This window comes from Macaca thibetana, chromosome 5 (assembly GCF_024542745.1).
Source record: "Macaca thibetana thibetana isolate TM-01 chromosome 5, ASM2454274v1, whole genome shotgun sequence".
Classification (NCBI taxonomy): Eukaryota; Metazoa; Chordata; class Mammalia; order Primates; family Cercopithecidae; genus Macaca; species Macaca thibetana.
Window position 1 is genome coordinate 47,324,334 of NC_065582.1, and position 23,416 is coordinate 47,347,749.

General features: G+C 36.7%; 1 protein-coding gene across 8 annotated transcripts in view; it reads left to right on the top strand.

Moving 5' to 3' along the window:
- Window positions 1–23,416, top strand: part of INPP4B (inositol polyphosphate-4-phosphatase type II B) — an 817,532-nt gene that overhangs the window by 614,610 nt on the left and 179,506 nt on the right. The gene's annotated exons all lie outside the window — the stretch shown is intronic.

Sequence of the window (23,416 nt, forward strand, 5' to 3'; positions counted from 1 at the left end):
ATGAAATAGTGAGGCCCAAGGAGAAGAGGGAGGGAGATGGTGGAATGTCTGACCAGTTGGAGCAGTCCGAACACACAACATTTATTGACTAAGTTCACCGTCTTTTGGGTGTGGTTCATGGCACCCCAAAACAATTACAATAGTAATATCAAAGACCACTGGTCACAGGTCACCATGACTGATATAATAATGAAAACATTGAAAACACTGCAACAATTCTAAAATGTGACACAGAAACAGGAAGTAAGCACATGCTGTTGGAAAAATGGAGCTGGTAGACCTTCACGAAGGATTGCCACCAATCTTCAATTTGTAGAAACAAACAAAAAAACACAGTATCTGTAAAGAGCAATAAAGCTAAGCACAGTAAAGCACAGTAAATATATATGTAAAATATATTATTTCTAACAAAATATTAATAAATACAATATGAACTCATTCATGCCCTACATGAGGGGTAAGCAAAAACTTTTACTTAAAGGGCAAGATAGTAAATATTTTTGTCTTTGCAAGGCATATGATCTCTGTCCTTACTACTTAGCTCTACCATTGTAATACAGAAGCACTCATAGACAATATTTGCATGATTAATTGTAGCTGTTTCAATAAAACTTTATTGACAAAAGCAGGCCTGTCTTTAATTACCAAGATGATGAATTTGCAACCATAGTGAATCCTTGACTTCCATGAAGTCAGGATTTTAAAAATCCTATACTTTTGTATAATAAATTGACCCTTTACCTCTTTTTTTATCCCAATTTGAAACATTTATGTATAAGCTGATGAACAGAGTAAACAGTTGTGAGTTGGTGTGTTGCCATCTCTCTATAGAAGTGTTTAGACAATTTTTTGAATATTTGCTTACTTAACAGTCTCTACTTTTCCAAGGGAGTGGAAAATGGAGAATTTAAAAGCCTCCTATGATTGAGATCAGTTTTTTCAACTCACAGATAAAGATTTTTTAATTTTTTACTGTGGATTTGTGAAGGCAAATAGCAAAGGAATACTATTAAGAAAATATTATATAGAAATGTCTCTATATATAGTCAAACTATGTATTAAAAACAAGGTATTATTAGCAGTTTCATAATTTTTTTTAAATCAGCGAGAATGAAATCCCACTCATAACATTAAAGTATATTATTAACTTTCATACATCTAAAGTTGGTGTATACCTGAAAGCGTAAGTCCGTGTGAGTCTTGTTTGCAGAAATCATGTATGTCTACTGTTTGCTTAGTTGTCTAAAGCATACACATATGTATAATAGAGCAGAATGGAGGAGGTTATTCAATCCTGACATTGAATGGAAATGTTGTTGGCAGAGACGTAACGGCGCAGCAGCTACTTTTCCATCACTTGCACACAGGGTCTGTCTTGCCTGCAGCTGCCATCTAAAAACACACTTGCTATTAGTCTCTTAGTCTCACAGTTAGTGTGACATTTGGACTCAACATGAACTGTTTTTATTAAATTTGAGATGGTACATACACAAAATCTCAGAGTTGTGATAGACTTTCAATCCTTTGGGAGCTCCCTTCGATTGGCCTAAGCATTAACACCTTCTGAGTTCAAGTTTGATACATAGCAGTTTTTGAATTGGCAGTGAAGTGTTCTCGTAACACTATACTTTTTTAATATTATGGTTTAGTTCCAAAAAATTCACAAGGAGGAAATGTTAGATATCACTCAAGTTGTTTACTGCTGTGAAGAAAGGCTCGTATGGGGGCTTAGTAATTTTCTCATTCTTTGCTCCTGCAGCCACAGTTACAGATACGTAAAATATATATTGAGTTTTTGCCATGAAAATAATACATGCTCACTATGCGAAATAGTAAAAATATAGAAAATTTATGAAAGAGAAAATATAAAATAACTTCAAATCCACACCAAGAAAGGCAATTTTGTTTTTCTTTTTTATTTCTTTCTTTTTTTTTTTTTTTTTGTTTGAGGTAGAGTTTCACTCTTGTTGCCCAGGCTGGGGTGCAATGGCATGATCTTGGCTCACTGCAACCTCTGCAACCTCGCCTCCTGGGTTCAAGTGGTTCCCCTACCTCAGCCTCCTGAGTAGCCGGAATTACAGGCGTGCACCACCATGTGCGGCTAATTTTCTATTTTTAGTAGAGATGGAGTTTCTCCATGTTGGTAGGGCTGTTCTCAAACTCCCTACCTCAGGTGATCTGCCTGCCTCGGCCTCCCGAAGTGCTGGGATTACAGGTGTGAGCTACCACACCCAGCCTTGTTTTTATTTTCTATGTCTACTGTCATCTTCATGAGCCTCGCTGCGGTACAAGAGGTTTGTTTCCTGTGACCATCACTCTCTGTTATCATCCTTAATTTGTCCTGCACATCTGAGTTATATTATGCATACATCTGTGATTATTTATGTAATGTTAAATAAAACTGTAGGCTGCTAATCAGTTAAAAATATTTTAATTTAATACATAAAAAGACTCGAAGGAAGTATACTAACATATGAACAATGGTTATTTCTTGGTGATGGATTTAGAGTAGTAACTTGTTTCACAGAAAAATAAAATGAATACACGAACACTTACAAGTAGCCTAGGCTATTTAGACTTGCCAGTTAGTGGTACCTTGGTTTCTTCTAGTTTAAATAGCTTACTTTCCATCTAAATATCAAAGTCTCTTTAAAATTTAGCTTCCCCTCAGGCTTGGTTTAAAAAGTTTGGATGACTCTATCTTTTCAGAAAAATCGGCAGTCCTTTAGAATTACAATTTCCTTCTTCCCTATCCCCTAAAACTATATAGATAAATGAGATTGGCTTACTGTCTCTTCGTAGCATCAGGAACAAAGGGGTTCTTGATTCCTTGCAGTATCCTTTGGATGCCTAGGGATTTCTATTATGGGATGACTGATAATCATGGAGATGCCATTAGCTTCATCTGGCTTTTGAGTGATATTCTGGCATCTCTATTGGTACTTCCTTGCATCCGATCTTTGAAGTGCCTGCACTTGGGGGTTGCTTGGTCCTGATCATATACTTCTACCAAAAAATTGGCATTTTCAGGACTTCTGTAAGTCTTCAATGGGATGTATATAATCTTTTAGATTTCTTATACACCATTCAATGGCCATGTGGGAAGCAGGGCGGTATTCATCTACCTACCACCTTCCACAATCAGTACCACAGGATGGCTTATCTATCATGTTGAATAAGGCACTGTTGTCAAAGCCTTATATAGTTCATGTATTAATAGTGCTGCATATTCTATATAGGAATCTAAATGCTTTATTGAAAATTACACTATGCTTCATTTTGTAACCTTATTTTTCACCGTGTATCACGTATATTTTAACATCCTTCACAAATGGCTCCCTACAGTATGATTTGTAATGATTATTTAATGTCCTGTCATAGAACTGCTCCATAAGGGAAATATAAATTGTTGCTTAAATTTATATTGTACATCAATATACATTATACATATTATATAAATAATTTAAATGTAGAAAACTGTATAAATACGTATTTGTGCACATCTTCAGTGTCCTTTAGGTTTAAATACAATAAGTTAAATTATGGAGACAAAGTGTGTATGTATTTTAGGGCCTTGGTTTTACATTTCAGTTTGTCTCCAAAAGGTTTGTCAATTTTACCTCCATTAATTACATAGGCAGAACTTAAACCCTTATTACTTTTTAAACTGATAGTTTTTGATTGCCTGTGTGGTTGAACATTTATCTATATATTTATTACAAATATACACACAAGTACACATAAATGCTTATGTGGAAACTGGGATATTCCTATTTTTCCTTTTGATTTACAAGAACTACTTATATATTTAGTATATATTCAGTATATATTTCATGATACATATTTTTCAAATATTATCTCTAATTGTATATTTAAAATTTTATTTTTATTATAAAATTGAATGTGTATTTTTTCTATTGTACTTAGAAAGTTTGACTTTATTCTGAGAATAGTTCAATATTAAATGGTAAACATGTTAGTTATTTGGAGTGTATTAGTTAGCATGTTGTAAAAGGAGATGCCATTTAGTGCACTTTCATCTCTTTCTCACCTCCTTACAAAACTGCCAAGTTTTTATGTCTCCTCACTGTCTTCACCAAAGTAATTAAGAAAATTAAACAGCGACAACAACAGTGAAATTACTTTCAAAAGAACTCATAGCTTTGGATATTCATTTTTTACATTGAAGAATATGGTCTGCTGAAGACATTTTTCTGCATCCAATGCACTTTTATAGTTTGGTTCCTGTAGATTTTGCATATTTTTATAAAAAGTAATATGTTTGATTTGTATTGACATTTTAAAAAAGAATTCTTATGGATTTATCAATTCTACATTTCCTGTTGTCTCAGTCAATTATTTCTCTGTTTATCTTTATTATCTTCATTCTTTTTTAAAATATAGACTTTCTACATGGACTGAATGCTACTTTGATTTCTATTCTGTCTGTTTAAATGGAGAGACTATTTAAAAACCATGAATTTGTGATAAGTAGATCTTAGATCACATACACAAACCTTGATGTGCATGTTTCCATTTTTAGTATTTTTGAAAGTCTTTAATTTTTGTTTTGTTCCATCTTTGAACAAACGTTATTCAGAAAATTTTCCTTTTGAAGATGTTAGAAATTTTGTTTTTACCCTTGGTTTAAAATTTTTAAATATATTCTGTTTTTATATTTAGCTTTTCTTGAAACATACTGTTTAATTTTTTCTTCTTTTCTTTCTTTTTTTTCTTTTAATTTTTTTGAGACAGAGTCTCCCTCTGTTGCCCAGACTGGGGTGTAGTGGCATGATCTCAGCTCACTGCAACCTCTGCCTCCCGGGTTGAAGCAATTCTCCTGCCTCAGCCTCCCAGGTAGTTGGGATTACAGGCGCCCACCACCATGCCCAGCTAATTTTTGTTTTAGTATAGAGAAGGTTTCATCATGTTGGCCACGCTTGTCTCGAACTCCTGACCTCAAGTGATCTGCCCGCCTTGACCTCCCAAAGTGCTGGGATTACAGGTGTGAGCTACCATGACTGGCCTAATTTTTTTCAAATTTTTCGTGAATACATGAAAATATATTGCATTCTATACCTGAGATGTAAAAAGCTGTAATAACTTTCATTAACTTAAAATTATTTTCATCCAATAACATTTTTAATGTTCTTTCTTCATCTCTTTTTTTGTTATTTATACTGTCAGAAGTTAAAAGGGCTATATGATAAACATCTCGCAATGACAGCTTTATCATTAAATCCAATGTGCTGTCCTTACCCCTCATATTTTTGGCATCTCAGCAGCATTCAACTTCATTTTGGAAACAGTCTTCCATCAGATGCTGTGGCTGCACATTCTCCTGGTAGTAAAGTGACCTCCCTTGCTATGCCTTCTGTGTCTCCAGAGTAGACTCTTCTTTTTCTATCCATCCCTTACAGACTGGTGTTTCTTCATGCTTGGTTCTAAGTATACTAGCTCTCCCACTCTATTTGCCCTTTGTAATCAGTCGCATCCACTGCCATGGAGTTCATCATTACCTACATGCTATTGTTTTCTAAATCCTCCAACTCTCATTTATATTCTGAACTCTAGATACTACTACACAACCCCCTGCCGAATGTTTCTATTTGTTTGTCTTGCAGTTAGCTCCAACTCAACATGTCTAAAACTTAACTTATCTTTTTCCTTTCAAATTCATTCTTCCTCAATTAGTTCCTATCTCAGTCCATAATACTACCCTCTGCCTACCCAACAGTTCAGTGCAGGAGTGTAGAACATGTCCTTTTGTTTTTATTTGACTACATTTAACCACATTCTACTGTAAGTGTCAATTTCTGATGATTCTAATTCCACAGTTTATCCCAAGCCCATTTAATTTTTATATCTGCTGTTCCCCATGCTCTTATTAAACTGTATCATTTCTTCCCTATAATAATGCAACAATCTACTAATGGTTTTTCTGTCTACAACTTTACTCTTTTCATTAGAATTCATGACTCATGTTGCAGGCACACACAATCTGATTGAAAATGTTATAAAATGCAGATTTACAGTAGGAGTTTTCTGGTGACAGCTTTGATATTCAACCTCCTAAGAAGTATACTGGAATTATCTGTTGGGAAGGGAAGAGTGGGCAAATAATATTAGCTCTAACATACTCAATATAACATCTTTGTTTTGAGAAGTTTAATATATTATTCCATAATCATGATATGTAAGGGACTATTAAAAAACAACCTCTTTGATCTAGCATAAATGAGAGATGGGGGAAATGGCAGCTGGTTTATTGTGGAGTAATTACAGTGGAAGGAAGAGAGCAACATGTTGAAAACAGCATAGAGAGCCTATGTTTATTTAAGGTCTGTGTGTACGTGCTTATATGTGAGTGCGTTTGTTTGTATTCACAGTGCTTCAAACTTTACAGTCCTTCAAGCTTGGGTTGAGTGCCGACAAGCTATGTAGGTCTTGCTAAACTATCACTAAAATTTTTACGGTATGCTTTAATGTTGCCATATATTTTGTTTATGTTGAGTATTTTCTTCAAATTTTGTACTGCTTGAAAGGTTTGCTGTGCTCAGTCTACATTGAAATATGTTGGTTACTAGATAAAATGATGGTACATGTATAACTTAAGCTTCATGACAGCTACAAATGTTTTGTTATATCATGTGTACCTTTACATGTTCAGATGAGAGACGTGGTGCCCACGAAATATTGGCTTTATCAAAAAAGTGTAAATTCCTAGGCCTCAAATAGTGTTGGAAAACCTATCATGAGCACAAAATATTTTAAAGTAACACTTAGAAATATTTCAGTGGAAATGAACCTCATAACCAATAAAAGTTCCCAGGAGAAAATTAATTTGATCTATGTCATATTTTTTTTTCTCTTTTTCTCCTGCCCCTTTTCATTCCTATATAGAAGTCTCATCATTAACTCAATAAATGGGAAGGAGGTGGGAGGATCTTTCTAGCATATAATGCAAGGACTTTAGAGGAAAGGATACGAATATTCCAAACAATGAACTTAAAGCCTTTCTTAAATTGCTATATATATATATAAATTTATAAATTGCTATATATAAAATAAATGAAATATTAAATAAAATAAAATAAATAGAATATTAAATAAAATAAATAGAATATTAAAAAATATATAAATTGCTATATATATATACACATTGCTCTATGTGTGTGTGTGTGTGTGTGTGTGTGTGTGTGTGTATGTATTAGTCAGGGTTCTCTAGAGGGTCAGGAACTAATAGGATATATTGTCATATGAAAGGGAGTTTATTAAGGAGAATTGACTCACACGATCACAAGGTAAAGTCCCACGATAGGCCATCTGCACATTGAGGAGCAAGGAAGGCTGCAGTGGCTCAGTCCCAGACCCAAAACCTCAAATCTAGGGAAGCTGACAGTGCAGCCTTCAGTCTGTGGCCAAAGGCCGAAGAGCCCCTGGCAAACTACTAGTGTAAGTGCAAGAGTCAAAAGCCAAAGAACTTAAAGTATGATGTTTGAGAGCAGGAAACATCCAGTATGAGAGAAAGATGAAGGCTGGAAGACTCAGAAACTCGTAGTTTCTTCTACCTTCTGCCTGCTTTTTCTAGCCACTTTGGCAGCCTATTGGATGGTGCCCACCCACAGTATGGGTGGGTCTTCCTCTCCCAGTCCACTGGCTTAAATGTTATCTCTTCTGGTAACACCCAGAAACACCCAGATACACCCAGAAACAAGACTTCTCATCCTTCAGTCAAGCTGACACTTAACATTAACCATCACTTTAGTGTAAACAATACAGTAGAGTTTGAGACATAGAAATTTTAAATACAATGTTTTATGGGCCACTTATTTGAGAGAATATACACACCTTATCTTGGATATCACAGTTTGCAAATGTTATACATATACTAGATTAATGGTGATAAAATATTTTTTCAGTCAGTGAGAAACATACATTTTGTTTATCACTAAATCAGATATTCTGTATTCTATATTTTAGAGCTGTATTTTAGAACAATGATAAATTATATATATATATCCTAAATCTATATTTTGATCATTTTATATTATTACATATGAAGAAGATGGCCGGTAAGAGTCTTTAAAATCTCAGCTTTGAAATCCTAGTTGCTGCACAAGGAAATATGTTAAAGAGACACATTCTATATGTTTACTTAAATGTTTTCGTATAATGTAGAATTGGTTTTCTAAGTAGTAAAGCTGTTCTGAGAGACAGAAGATATTTTATTTTCTGATTCTATATCTTAAAACATTTTGTGACTATAATTTAAACGATTATTCATTTTATGTCAAAATGATAGCACTTCAAGAATACCTCTTAAAAATATTAAAAATATATATATTAAAAACTCCAAATACATTCAGATTTATTTAAGTGAATTATATATCAAAAACACTTTCATTATGCAAAAGATAATAAGATTATATTACATAGTGACCCAGACTTTCCATTGAGCATGATTTGACATTCTAAGATTTAATTTATGTGTTTTGTCAAAATATGTTTATCATCAGACAAGGGTTCCCCTTCACTTGGCCTACCAGGTAGGCATGATTTTATATCTAGCTATTTCTCCAGCCTCACTTTGTGTCTTGATTTTTTTGGCATGGCTGAAGCACATGCCTTTTGGGATGTCTGTTGACGTTTGAATACTTAGGTAAAACAAATGCACAGTGAAAATCTTCACTGACTTTAAAGAAACATTGATTAGTGGGAAAAGCAATAGGGAGCAACTACTCTGTTTAATCTAATGTGTATCAAATAAACTTCATAGATGTTTTTGTAGTTTTCTGTCTCTTTCTCTTTCTCTTTCTTGCTTGCTGTCTCTAAGAACAAAGAACTGAGGATCCAAAAAAAAAATGCATTAAAAATATCACATCAGGACTCTACCATTGACTTACACCTGGTTAATATTATTTCTTCTGTTCATTCCTCTTTATGCAATGTTGATGCACAATTAGAATACCATGTGGTATAATATTCATCATGTAAAGCATATTTGCCCTACCAACTCCTAGTATTGAGGGCAGATGCTGTGTGTCATTAAGTTCATTGTTATGGATTCTTGGTATCACTTAATGAGAGGTCCTGTAGAGCACTTAGTGTCACCAAGCTGGTGATAGAAATATATCTTTTATTCTTCTATTTGGGTATTAAAATATCCCCACGGGAAAGAATAAGGCAAAACTCATTCAGAAGCACATTTTTTTCCAATTGTGCCAAGATTTTTGTATTTCAAGTGAATGGAGGAGGGAAAAGTGTATGGAAATGACAAAAGTACAGAATGAGAATAAATATAAAACTCATTCAAAATATATATCTACTACTTGGCACATAGTTAAAATTTCTAGAACACTATTTCGTCTCTCAATTTCCAGATTTTTATTTTATTTTTTGGTTATACCACTATCATTTGTCTGGCAGAGCTACTATACTAACTGAGTGATCAAGAGAGTCTAGCACTTAAGACTATAGGGGGTGTGTGTGTGTGTGTGCATGCACATATGTGTGGAACATATGAACATATATGTGTGAAATCTGGCCGCCCCAAAACCACTTACTAGCTATATGACATGGCCCAATTTACCTAGCCACTCTAATTTTCAGTTTCCTCGGCTGTAAAAAAGGGACTAAATACTATATGCACATGGTTATTGCAAGGTTTAAAATAAACTATTGATAAAAAAAAATCTGTTCACAGATTCATATGCCTTTAATATGTGGAAACCATGCTTAACATTTATGTTAATCATATACATGGTGAAACAATGTATCAGAGCTACTATGATAGTTCTTTTGTATTTCAACTGAAAGTTGGTTCTGTCTCAGATACAAATCTGAGTCTGTGATTTGTTTTAGTCTCCTCTGGCTTACAAACCCAGCACATTTCTTAGATATACTGACGACACTATGCCACGAATTCCCAATGGACAGAAGAGCAGGCAGGGCATGCCGTCTGTCCAGAAAGCTGGTGTGTTTGAAGCTGAGACACTGATTTTGGAGTAATACTCAGGCTTCAGATTAGTTAGGAGCTGCTGAGCAACATAAAAATAATTCCTCAATTTTGTTATTTGTATTATACCTGGAATTTAGCACAATACCTAGCATATAATAAGCACTCAATAATATATTTTCCCTAAGAACAATTGAAATTGTTAGCACAGGGCAACAGGATTACATTTAGAAAATGGGAGAAAAGTGTGGAGGGAAAAACAAGTTAGGAGATACTATAGGTGCCTAGGCTTATGATGATGGTGGCCTAGACCAGGGTAGTCATGTACATAAATTTCAGCTTTTGTAAGGAACTAAATCAACAGAACTTGGTGATAGATTACATTTAGAAGGTAAATGTCAAGGATGACTCAAGCATTCTGGCCAGCATAACTGAACAGATAAGTATAATTCATGGGTGTAAGAAATAGTGGGTAAGGGCTGGCCGCGGTGGCTTTTGCCTGTAATCCTGGTACTTTGGGAGACCGAGGCAGGCGAATCACCTGAGGCCAGGAATTCAAGACCAGCCTGGCCAACATGGTGAAACCTTGTCTCTACTAAAACTACAAAAATTAGCTGGGCGTGGTGGCATCCACCTGTAATCCTAGCTACTTGGGAGGCTGAGGCGGGAGAATGGCTTGAGCCCGGGAGGCGGAGTTTGCAGCGAGGTGGAGGTTGCAGTGAGGCAAGATCTTGCCATTGCCCTCCAGTCTGGGTGACAGAGTGAGGCTCCGTTTCAGAAAAAACAAAAATAAAAACAAGAACAGAAATAGTGGGTAAGCACCAGGTTTAGAAGGAAAGGACCTCATTGACGCTTAGTTGAAGCATCTAGAACCGAGCTAGCCCATACCATAGTCACTTGCCACATGTAACTATTTAAACTTATTTACATTTTTAAAAAATGAAATAAAATGAAACATTTAGTTTCTCCTTCACCTGCTTACATTTCAAGGACCAAACAGCTACGTGTGGCTAGTACCTATCATACTAGGTAGCACAGATACAGAACATTTCCAACATCATGAAGAGTTCTACTGGACAAGACTGATCTTGGGTAAATAGCATCTGTAATTTATTTAAAAAGAGCTATAGTAACATCAAAAACAAACAAACAAACAAACAAAAAAAAAAAAAAAAAAACAAAAAAAACCCCTCCTTTCTTATGGCCCATTGGAATTTAATGTGAAAAACGAAAAGACTGGCATCACACGTTCTACTCTATCCTTGTGGGCAAGATAGAAATTTGGTGTTTGTTTTGTTTTGTGTGTTCCTCAGATTGGTAATGTCAAGATAGATGTTCTCTGCTAAGGTTTCTAGTGGGAGAGGGATTGTGTTATGTTTCTAATAGAGAGTCCACACAGCATAGCAGTTTAAAGCATGAGCTCTGTTTTGGGCTGAATTGTACCTGCCAAATTCACATGTGGAAGCCCTAGCCCCAGTACTACAGAATATGACTATATTGGAGACAGGGTCTTCAAACAGGTGATTAGGTTAAAGAGAGGCCATTATGGTGGGCCCTAATCCAATCTGACTCATGTTCATATAGGAGAAAATTTGGGTACACAGGGAAACACCAGGGAGTATATGTACACAGGGGAAAGATATAGTGTGAATATAGTGAAGAGGTTGTCATCTGCAAGCCAATGAGAGGGGTTGCAGAACAAACCAAACCTGCTAACACCTTGATCTTGGACTTCTAGCCCCTAGAATTCTGTGAAAATAAATTTCTATTGTTTAAGCCACCAAGTCCATGATATTTTTTTATGACAGTCTTAGCAAACTGCCTGGACTTAATGCCAGCTCTGCCAGTCACTAGGTGGGTGACCAGGAGTGAGTCACTTAACATCTCTGGTTAACTTCTCCTTTCTAAAATGAGAATGATAATCATTGTGCCTATTTCAATGAATTGTCATGAATGGCAAATGAGTGAATTTTTGTGAAGTGCTCAGAATAATAGCTGACATAGAAGCACTCTATAAGTAATTGTTTGTTTGTTTGTTTTTTTGAGACGGAGTCTTGCTCTGTCGCCCAGGCTGGAGTGCAGTGGCCGGATCTCAGCTCACTGCAAGCTCTGCCTCCCAGGTTCACGCCATTCTCCTGCCTCAGCCTCCCAAGTAGCTGGGACTACAGGTGCCCGCCACCTCACCTGGCTAGTTTTTTTGTATTTTTTAGTAGAGACGGAGTTTCACCGTGTTAGCCAGGATGGTCTCGATCTCCTGACTTCGTGATCCGCCCGTCTATAAGTAATTGTTAAACGACTAGGACGTAAATACACATTTTGTTGTGTTGGTTGGCTTTCCAGCAGTCGCTATAGCCAAGACTGTCTGTTCAATGCACGTTCAAAGAAAATATTTGAACCAGCTCAGTTGAACTATTTGAAAGTTACATTCGGATGAGCCCCTCAGGTAGGAGCTTCTAATCTTGTCCTTCTATTCAGGGACACTTTTATAGGAGAAACTGTACTCCCCCAAGAATTTACATAAAAACGATAACAGGATTTGAATTCCTAGGACCTGAGTACATGTTCTGAATCTACCATTTACTGGCAATGTAGCATCAACCAAGTCACTTTACTTCTCAGTCATTTGTCTAGAGTGATATTGTCCAAAAGAACATTCTGTGATGATAGAAATGCTCTGTACTGTACCATCCCATAGGCTAGTCATTTGTGGCTATTGAACATTTGAAATATACCTAGTATGACTGAATTTTTTATTTTGTTTGGTGCAGCAGTGGGGCAATGATCTCAGAGGATTGTTATGAAATCAAAGGAAGGGATCTTTTCTATGCAAAAGTAACCTTGATTATCAAAAGGGATAACACCTGGAAAATCTTATGGTGTCCACTAACCAAACAAATGTGACATAGAATATCCAGTGAAGCCTGCTGAATTCCTTCTACCTATGAAACTGGACAACATCCTCCATCCAAGTCCAGGGGTGGAGGAATTTAAAGGGGTGGTATCCAGAAATGTTCTCTATTTCTGAAATTATGGGCAAAAATTATTAAAATGTGATGAGAGTATTAGTACTCTTTCTTGTTTTAACAGCTTTTAAGTACATTTCATAATTTCCATGGCTACTTAGAATGAAAAGGCATGTAATGAACATATGTGGATTTGTGAGACATCTTCACACAATGCAACTACCACTGCTTTAGACAATAGAGGAACACTGAGCTTTAAAATACTAAAAAATAAATGCTGGCCATGTTTCATAACTTTAACGCAAACTATGAAGGGTAAACTAGATGTTATTTAGAAGTAAATAAATACCAATTTAACTTTATCAAGAATAGCAAATAGATTCTTAGTTTGGAAAAAGACATACTTATTGTTCTTCATTTTTTTTTCTAATGCAGTTACCTAAAATTAAATAATAGAATCTGGCTGTTTATCAGATACAAACAGATTTTGTGATTACTACTAAATCCTGTAATAACTGTGTTCCAACTGTCAGTCTTTGTATATAACTTGAGGCTTAATTGTGTGTGTAGTACAATAAGCCGTTATTTTAACTTCAAGTGAAAATTGGAGTGAATGACCACTTGGAATATTCAGTTGTTTTTCCCTGAAATAGTGGCTCATGGCTTGCAACATTAACCACATTATCATTTATAGGAATGTATTTTAAAAAATAGGCCTGTGATTTATGGATGCAGTTTTTATCCTTGTATGGGTTAAAGTACAGACATTTTGAATTGTGAGCTGAATATACTGTGAAACCTGACATCCAGTTGAACTTTGCGCAGTTTTATGGTGTCACCCAACCACTTTATGAAATTGAAGCCACCTGCCAGTCATTTATGTAGTCTATTCTTCACTGACTATTTAGTATTTAATTTTTTTCCTAGTGAATAATTTTTTTATGACTTCTTTTAAGTTTGATTTAAGGTCTAATTTTGTTTAATGAATGAAAGCACCTTGGCTGTTAAACTTTCTACCTATGCATACCATGTGTAGTTTTACTGTGTAATAACTAACAAAAGGCTTTATTTAAGTTCTATAGCTATTTTTATTTTTAAAAATGGTATTATAGAGTTCCTTGTGGAAAAATATTTCTATTTACTTAAATTATAACAGTCTCAAATAACATGTTTCTGTCTCTCATACTGGGCTATTTCCTTTGGTGTATACATTTCTATCAGGTTACTTTGTCTTACTACTCTTCTGTAAATTAATTGCCTGTTATTCTCAGATACTCATTACACTAATTACCTTCCATAATTTCTGACATTTTTGAATTTATATACCCAGATTTTTAAAGTTTACCAGTTCTGGTTCACACTTCCAATATCATAGGTGCTTGCACACAGAATGTTGGCCTCAGAACTACAGAGATTTCTTGTGCATGTCCCTTAGACAAGTCGAACATCTCTGTAGTCGTTTTTCTTTTGAACAAGTCAGGAGAGCATTTGTAAAATGTGGTAGGAGGATAAAAGCCCATGGAAGAGCTTAAACTATATTCTGGATGATTTCCTTCCATCTCTCTCCCACCACCACCAACTGGCCTGCCTCTCAGCGTCTTATGCACTAAGCAGAGAGAAATCAGTGCAATGGAATCCCAGCATAGTTAGTGTGTGGGTCGGGGTTCCATAGAGAAACACAGTAGAACACACACACACACACACACACACACACACACACACACACACACACAAACACGATTTATTAGAAAGAATTGGCTCACGGCCGGGCGCAGTGGCTCAAGCCTGTAATCCCAGCACTTTGGGAGGCCGAGGCGAGTGGATCACAAAGTCAGGAGATCGAGACTATCCTGGCTAACATGGTGAAACCCCGTCTCTACTAAAAATACAAAAAAAAAAAAAAAAAAAAAAAACTAGCCAGGCGTGGTGGCGGGCGCCTGTAGTCCCAGCTACTTGGGAGGCTGAGGCGGGAGAATGGCGTGAACCCTGGAGGCGGAGCTTGCAGTGAGCCGAGATCACGCCACTGCACTCCAGCCTGGGAGACACAGCGAGACTCCGTCTCAAAAAAAAAAAAAAAAAAAAAAAAAAAAAAAAAAAGAAAGAATTGGCTCACATCATTATGCAAGCTGACAAGTCCCAAGATTTGCAGGTTGAGTAGGCAAGCTGGAGACCCAATAGAGCCGATGGTGTGGTTCCAGTCTAGAGTGTCAGTCTGAGTTCAAAGGCAGGAAAAAAGCAAAGTCTCAGTTTGAAGGCAGTCAGGCAGGAGAATCCTCTCTTACTTGGGGGAAGTGTCAGCCTCTTATTCTATTCAGGCCTCCACCTGATTGAATTAGGCTCACCCAAGTTAGAGAGGGCAGTGGGCTGTACTGAGGCTACCAAGTCAAATGTTAATCTGCCTCAAAAATGCCCTCATGGAAACACTCAGAATACTGTTGACCAAATATCTTGGCACCCTGTGGCCCAACCAAGTTGACATATAGGATTAACCATCACAGTAGGAAATGCCATATGAAGATAAATTTTTCAAATCTTTCTCTATCCCTAAGGAAGACTTGCTTAATCTAGGATTATAGACCTACATCATACAAGGTTAGAAGACTGAACAATGTCTCATTTCTTTTTTTTTTTTTTTTTTTTTTTTTTTTTTTTTTTGAGACGGAGTCTCGCTCTGTCGCCCAGGCTGGAGTGCAGTGGCGCGATCTCGGCTCACTGCAAGCTCCGCCTCCCGGGTTCACGCCATTCTCCTGCCTCAGCCTCCCAAGTAGCTGGGACTACAGGAGCCCGCCGCCATGCCCGGCTAATTTTTTTGCATTTTTAGTAGAGACGGGGTTTCACCGTGTTAGCCAGGATGGTCTTGATCTCCTGACCTCGTGATCTGCTCGCCTCGGCCTCCCAAAGTGCTGGGATTACAGGCCTACAATGTCTCATTTCTGCACTGAAACTTGGCAGAGCTTAGCACTCTACTTTAGGGTTAGTCTATATTTTGACTTTATCCTAAATTTTAGGAAAATATAAGAACAATCTGCAAGCAAACTTCATTTATTAAGTCAACAAGCTCAAGCTCATCTCGGATACTTCCCATGGGTAGGAGGCTGTGGTCGGATAAAAAGATGAATAAAGATAGTCTCTGCCACTCACATGCTCAAAGCACTTTTGCCCCATGTTGGAAATCCCTCCTTGAATATATCATCAGTGGGCTTTAATGCTGTGTTTTAAATAGAAGCTTTAAATAGAGCTACAATTTTCTATTTTGGTGATCTTAAGCCTTCTTCTTCTTCCCCCGCCCCCCCCCCCCCCACCCCAGTAACTTTTGTTTTCCAAACAGAATTGTACACAGAATTCCAATGTGAATTAAAGAGAAATAGTTGGAGCTTCTGGGTTGGTACAGTAAAGGAAAGAACCTGAGGCCTATTCATTTACTTGCCCTAATTTGTCCAATACTTACCGAGTCCCTATAGCCACAACAGCCCCAGGGATGTAAGGAGTAAAATGTAAAAAAACACTTATCTGTTTAATATTCCTGACAATATTTTATGCATTATATGTATCAAAATTAAAGCACATTTGGTTACTTTTTTCCCAGTTATTCTGTGATTCACTCTGTCCTTAATTATTTCTCTTTGTTCTTCACAGAGTTGTTTTGTTTTGTCTTTTAATCTCATTTTCTCGTCATGTTTTAAAATAGCTTGTGTTTTAAACATGTCATATAATTAGTAGGGTGTTCTACATTGTGGAAGGTTCAGAGGATATAATGACTTCCAGGAACTTGCAATTTTACTGAAAATAAAAAGCATGTGTTTTTGAAATATTTAAACACAGTAAGACAAAGCGAGCCATATAGACAAAAAGTACTTCATGAGGTTATTTCCAGACATCTGTATGAATATTTCATCAAGTATCAAGAATGTCATACTTTGCTGTTAGAATGCAGGAATCTATAGAGCACTAGATGTTTCCTGAATAGACCTTAGCAATTATATGTCTCCTTTGGAGATTTATTTTGTGTGATTTGCCTTTTATTTTTGTAGTCAGCAAAGGGAAATGGAGCAGATGGAAGTAAGTCCCCAAAAGTGTTTAATGTGTAAGAGGCCTAAGCTTATTAATATTTTATTATTCAGTCTTTTCTCCCTAACTTCTTGTGTCAACCTGTTGGACTCTTGCAGAACTGGGAGAAGCTAGAGACAGGTTAGAAGATTTGTTTTGGAGACAGAGCTCTAGTGAGAGTAAAGCAATGAATTCATGAGATTGTATGTGTTTAGCAAGGGGGTGGATTTTCCAGGAAGAATTATTTTGTTGTTATTGCAAAGTAGTGATTGAAAGAGAGAACTTTTGAAAGTAGAAGTTTTTGTGACTGTGAGTAAAATGAGAATGTTTACAGATAGGAAAGGGGTATTCTAAAACCTATTTTTCTATGAATTAAAAAATGCATTTATGTAGCTAATCTCCTTTGCTACTCATGCCAAAGGCTTTGTAATGGTATGCAACTGTTTAATTATAACAGTAATGTCAGATTGCTTTTTTTTTTTTTTTTTTTTGAGACAGAGTCTTGCTATGTCGCCCAGGCTGGAGTGCAGTGGCCGGATCTCAGCTCACTGCAAGCTCCTCCTGCCAGGTTCACACCATTCTCCTGCCTCAGCCTCCCAAGTAGCTGGGACTATAGGCGCCCGCCACCACGCCTGGCTAATATTTTGTATTTTTAGTAGAAACGGGGTTTCACCGTGTTAGCCAGGATGGTCTTGATCTCCTGACCTCGTGATCTGCCTGTCTCGGCCTCCCAAAGTGCAAATTGCTTCTTAATGAAGCAACATGCAGAGACTGGACCACAGGGTGCTGTTATCTTTGGGTCTTATAATTCCGGACACCATTATGCTCTTGAATATGTTTTAGAACATTTCAGTTATTGTGTAGTAACTGGTAGGCGTGCCATTCAAACTAAAATATCCAGGAGTTAAAAATCCCAAATAATAATTTATCTTTTGTTTAGGTTTAGTTTTTAAAGCACATGAAAGTTTACAAATGTAGTTTTGTAAATCAATATACCAGGTTCCAAATCCCACTCACAACCTACTTTCATTAAGTACACTCCATTTGTTTGCTTTTTGTTTTTATTTTTGTTGCTGTTTGTCTTGTGTTTCTTCGTTGTATAGTGGAGAATAATGTGAGGTAAGGGAAGAGTGGGCTTGGGGATTACAGTCTAAAAGCTTTAGGGTATTCTAGTGACTCTGAGATAAACAAATGATTTTACCTTAGCTTCTCCATCTGTGAAACATGAGGGTTCAGGTTATTCTCTGAGCTTCCTTCCAACTGTAGCATCCTGGGAGCTTATGATTCTTATATGAACTCTGATATCTTATAACTTAGACAATCTAGTATAAATATTTTGAGAATAAAAGTAGTATTAATAATTACAGTGGAATAACAGGTATAAACTGGCATATGTGGTTGCCACACCTCTAACATATTGTGGTATGATGACAAATAATGAGGAAAATAAGTAGTGTAACACATATGTGTACATACACAATAAAGGTCTTTTTTTCATCTATGCAAATAATTAACCTGCTGAGCCGGGCACAGTGACTCACGCCTGTAATCCCAGCACTTTGGGAGGCTGAGACGGGTGGATCACCTGAGGTCAGGAGTTCGAGACCAGCCTGACTAACATGGTGAAACCTCATCTCTACTAAAAATATGAAGATTAGCAGGGCGTGATTGCAGGTGCCTGTAGTCCCAGCTACTTGGAAGGCTGAGGCAGGAGAATCACTGGAACCAGGGAGGCGGAGGTTGCAGTGAGCTGAGATCATGCTGCTGTACTTAAACCTGGGCAGCAGAGCAAGACTCCATCTCAAAAAAGAAAAAAGAATTGATGTGCTTTGAACTATATTTCTGATTCACGTATCATTAAGACCTTTTGTCTAGTGCTTAACTAACTGCTAATCAACCCCTTTATAAATATATGTTAAACCATTGAGTTAAACAGCAGAATGTGACAAGTGGGGCCCATTCAAGAAGGACATCCCAGAAGATCCAGACTATATTACAAATCCTGGGGTGACCAAGGAGAGCCAATGGGGCTGAAAGTGTCTGTGGTGAGAAACAACTCTGTTATGTGGAATCTTTAGGAAAAGCAAATAGGAAACTGTCAGTACAGACCTTTAGAGTTCCCGAATATACTCTAGAGAGTACATTCAACATGTACTCAACTCACACCCTTAAGAGTTCCCTATGACTGTCTCATGGAGGAGGAAAGAACTTGTGCTGGTATAAAAACGGGTCAGCCTGACATGTTGGGTGGACTTCACGGTCAATAATGAAGGAAATTTACCCAGTGGGAAGATCAGCAAAGCGTTTACTTGGTGTTCCCTTCATGTAGAGAAGGAGGTAACCTTAGGTGCAGATGTACATTGAGCTTTGGCAGAGTTAATAATCTGATGGGCCTGAAAGAAATAAGACTAGAAAATCAAATATAAGGGATATGAGCAAGAGACATGTAGATGGGGCTGTAGGAGTGAGCACAGTCAAAACCATGCCTATCAGAGAGTAAACACTGCAGAGGAAGCTTTCTGCTACCAGGTGGACATTGTCACGTGTCTAGTGGATATTAGCCAGCCTCCTTTCTCAGTTACTGCAGAGTTTGTGCAATAGACCCATGAGGAGAATGATCTATTGTGGTTGGACTTAGATCTTAGCGACAGAAGCAGAGAAAATGCGTGGACCCAGGACATGGCCTCCCTTTCCAAAGCTAATATAGCTATTGTCGCTTCTAACTATCAAATGCCAGAAGCAGACTGACAGTGAGCCACTGAGATGGTACCTGGAGGAATGGTACATTCCTCCAGGGTACGATAGAGACCCAACATCTGTTGGGTGGCAGGCAAATTAAGTTGCATCTTCTCCACTTTGGAGCAGGCAGCAATTTGTCCTAAGTGGATGAATTATGGTCTAGATATGTGTTTGTCTTTCCGCTTACTGTGCTTTCACTGGCACCCACATCTGATAGCCTAAGAATGACTGATCCAATGATATGGTGCCCCATATAATATTGCTTCTACTAAGGGACATTTGCTGCTGTATCAAAGAAGGCACAACAGTGAGCTTATGGTCATAATGTGATTCATCACCCAACAGCGACAGGCCTGATGGTACAGCGGAATAATATTAATCATGAAAAGTTCAGCCAAGACACCAGCATGAGGAAAAACCTTAGAATTGGGATACTACCCTCTAGGATTAGGATTGGGAAATACACCAAACCAATCGCTGATATAGAATGTTGTATTTATCATACCCAGGACCCACAGTCCTGGGACTAAGGGTAGCCCCTTCCTGTAATCAATAGCAGTGATCTGCTTGTGGTATTTGCACTACCTTTTCCTACAACTTTATACTTTGCCAGTTAGAATCCTGGTTCTTGTGGTGTAGTCAGGGGAGCAGTGCTGTTCTGTCAGGGGACACAATTAGAATCCCACTTAAGTGGAAGCTGTGATTGGTTCCATATGTGATCTGGTGTTCCTCACGACGATAGACCAAAAAAAATGGTGTGAGATATCCATACTCACCACCATGAGGAGATAGGGCTACTGCCACAGAATCTGAGCGAGGCAAAATATGTCTGAAACTTAGAAGTACTCCACGCCCTGATGGGAAGGAGAAAAATTTTTTTTTTTTTTTTTTCTTTTTTTTTTTTTATTTTTTTTTTTTTTTTTTTTTTTTTTTTTTTTTTTTTTTTTTTTTTTTTATTTTTATTTTTTTTTTTTTTTTTTTTTTTTTTATATTTTTTTTTTTTTTTTTTTTTTTTTTTTTTTTTTATTTTTTTTTTTTTTTTTTTTATTTTTTTTTTTTTTTTTTTTTTTTTTTTTTTTTTTTTTTTTTTTTTTTTTTTTTTTTTTTTATTTTTTTTTTTTTTTTTTTTTTTTTTTTTTTTTTTTAATATTTTTTCTCATAGGAGAAAATTACAGCAACCAAGACTCCATAGAAGCAAGAAAACTAAGGGCTTAATTCATCAGGATTTAGGTCTGCAACACCCTACTCAGCAGCAGCTCAGATCAGCTGAAAATGCTGGTAGAGTATGGAGGAAAATCTGGGATTCATGGTAAAGGAGATAGGTGATGAATGTCAATTAAGGCCTTAAGAACTAGTTGGAGGATTGGATATTGTGGCTGGATTTATTACCGCTCTTTTAAGTCTCTGGGGAATCGCAGCTTGCCATCATTCTAAAAGACTGTACTTAGACTCTCCTCTTGGGAAATATGTGAGGGATCTTATTTTGCATGCTATCGGGTTGTCAGTAGATGGTGCAAGTACATCTGAGTTGTACATGGGGTTGTCTGTCCTGGGCCCAGTTTGTGTGCTTTTCTACATTGGCTCAATCCTAATCCTAAGGATTAAAATCTTACAATCCTAACATGTCTTCACGTTTTTGACCACTTGCTCAATGGTGAGCCTCAGATATTGCCACCACTGTCACCTTATCTCTTAACACCATTTACTATATTAGCCTCTCTCAAGGTGAAAACAAGGCATTAGCGTGTCCCCAGTAGCAACCACCATGGAAGGATTCACAGTAGTTTTGGCAACTGTCATATAGGGACACACCCAGGAAAATTCTATCTCCGTTAGAGTATGGTTTCCCCAGTGGCTACACAAAGGGGCAGATTATGAAATCATAAAAGGCAGAGGACTTAATGACCTGTAGGATGAATCTTTATCAATGAAACATAGAGTATGACAAGCAACTGACATGTAAATGTTCCTCTCTCTGACTAACTGTTCCAAGGTACAAAGGTTCCAAATGACTTCTTTAGGTTTGTTTCACATGACCAAATAACAGGCCACGTTTTCTTGTGAAGTTCTGCCCAGCTCAGTCATGTACCACCTTGTGGCTGCTTTCTTCTCTTCCCTGTATCACTTCTTTTTTTACCTCCTTGTGGTTGACCTGGCATTGCTTAATCTCATTCTGTGCTTCCTAGAGAATCTGGATTGAGATGCCAAGCAAAGGTTTTAATCCAGGAAGTTTTTTGAACACTGAGTGACAAATTAAAATGTCTTTATGAATAAATAGCCCTAGGCTTCCTGATTGGAAAGTTTACCAATTTTCATGCACCAAGTTATCTTCTATCCTTCTCTATTTTAATGTATGAATATACCTCTCTTCTTTAATGAAATTAATGTGCTTATTAATTTCTTTTTTAATAAATGCAGTGTGTCTCTTACCCTGCCCCATTTTCTTTTGCAATGTTTTCATTACTCTGTCTGGTTTATTGCACTTTTATCATGTAGTTCCCCTATATTGGAACTTTTCTCAGTGCAGAGAGACAGTATGCTCGTTGTTTGTCCTTTTCAGAATGTGTACCTATTTTTACTGTCATTTCTTAAAACAAACAGATTCATCAGTATCCTTCTCTTTATAAATTGTGGCATAATGGAAGAGTGCAATAAATTTTAAACAAAAATTATGGAGTCCTCACAGCTTGTATTAAGGCACTCCTCACAGAACACTAAACTTTTCTGATTACATTTTGCCAAACTTATCTTAGGCAAGGGAATGTACACCACCCCCACTATCCCAGAATGTAGTCAGGGGCTTCACTATCACTCTTCTACCTTCCTCGTCATCTCCCCTTTAATTATTCTTTCTGATAATAATTTAGAGACAATACAAATTGTAACCATATGGTGCATCTATTAGTATTAAATAAGAATTGTTAGCTAATATTTTCATTATAACTGTATGTTGAAAGCAAAACTGAAACTTTACATATTAAGTTGATATATTACACTTGCTATATATCTCAGATACAACCTAATTGCTCAGATTCTTCTGGACTTGGATATATCAATCTTTTGGAATTACTTGTTTGCTTTAGTGGTTGTTGCTTTTTCCTAAACTTGTACATCCTGCCGTTTGAGTGCAAACAAGAAGTTAACTCCCCAATCTTCAACCTTCTCTTTGTCTCTTATTTGGTCATGATTTTTTTTTTTTTTTTTTTTTTTACTCTATTGTCTATTGATTAATTACTTTTTCTTCCATGAGTGCTTCATCATGAATACTAATCTTTGGAAAAGTTGAGAGTGACATGAATGTTCACAAAAATTATAAAGACCTCAGATGAAAATTGCAGCAATTCAAAATTGCAATCCCATTGGAACAAAACAAAGACAGCTACAACCATTTGAAAGCAAGTCACATTTTTGCACACCATCCATTATTCTTGCATTTAACAGAATGTTAAAGATTCTACAGCTTGTGAATTTATTAGCTTGGTATTTAGCATGTTTCATGGCCAAAGTAGCAAAGAAGCTTCATTATTACTGGTTAAATTAGCCTCATGAAAATGTTGTTGGTAAAAGGTTACAGAAATGAATAAGAGATCTAACCAAGCAGCATATTGGACCATTTATCACTATAATTTTAAAAAGGCATTCTGATGATTTAAATTAACTTGGCTAAAGGGTAGAGATTTAGATAAAAGTTAGTAATTGAAGCCTAAAT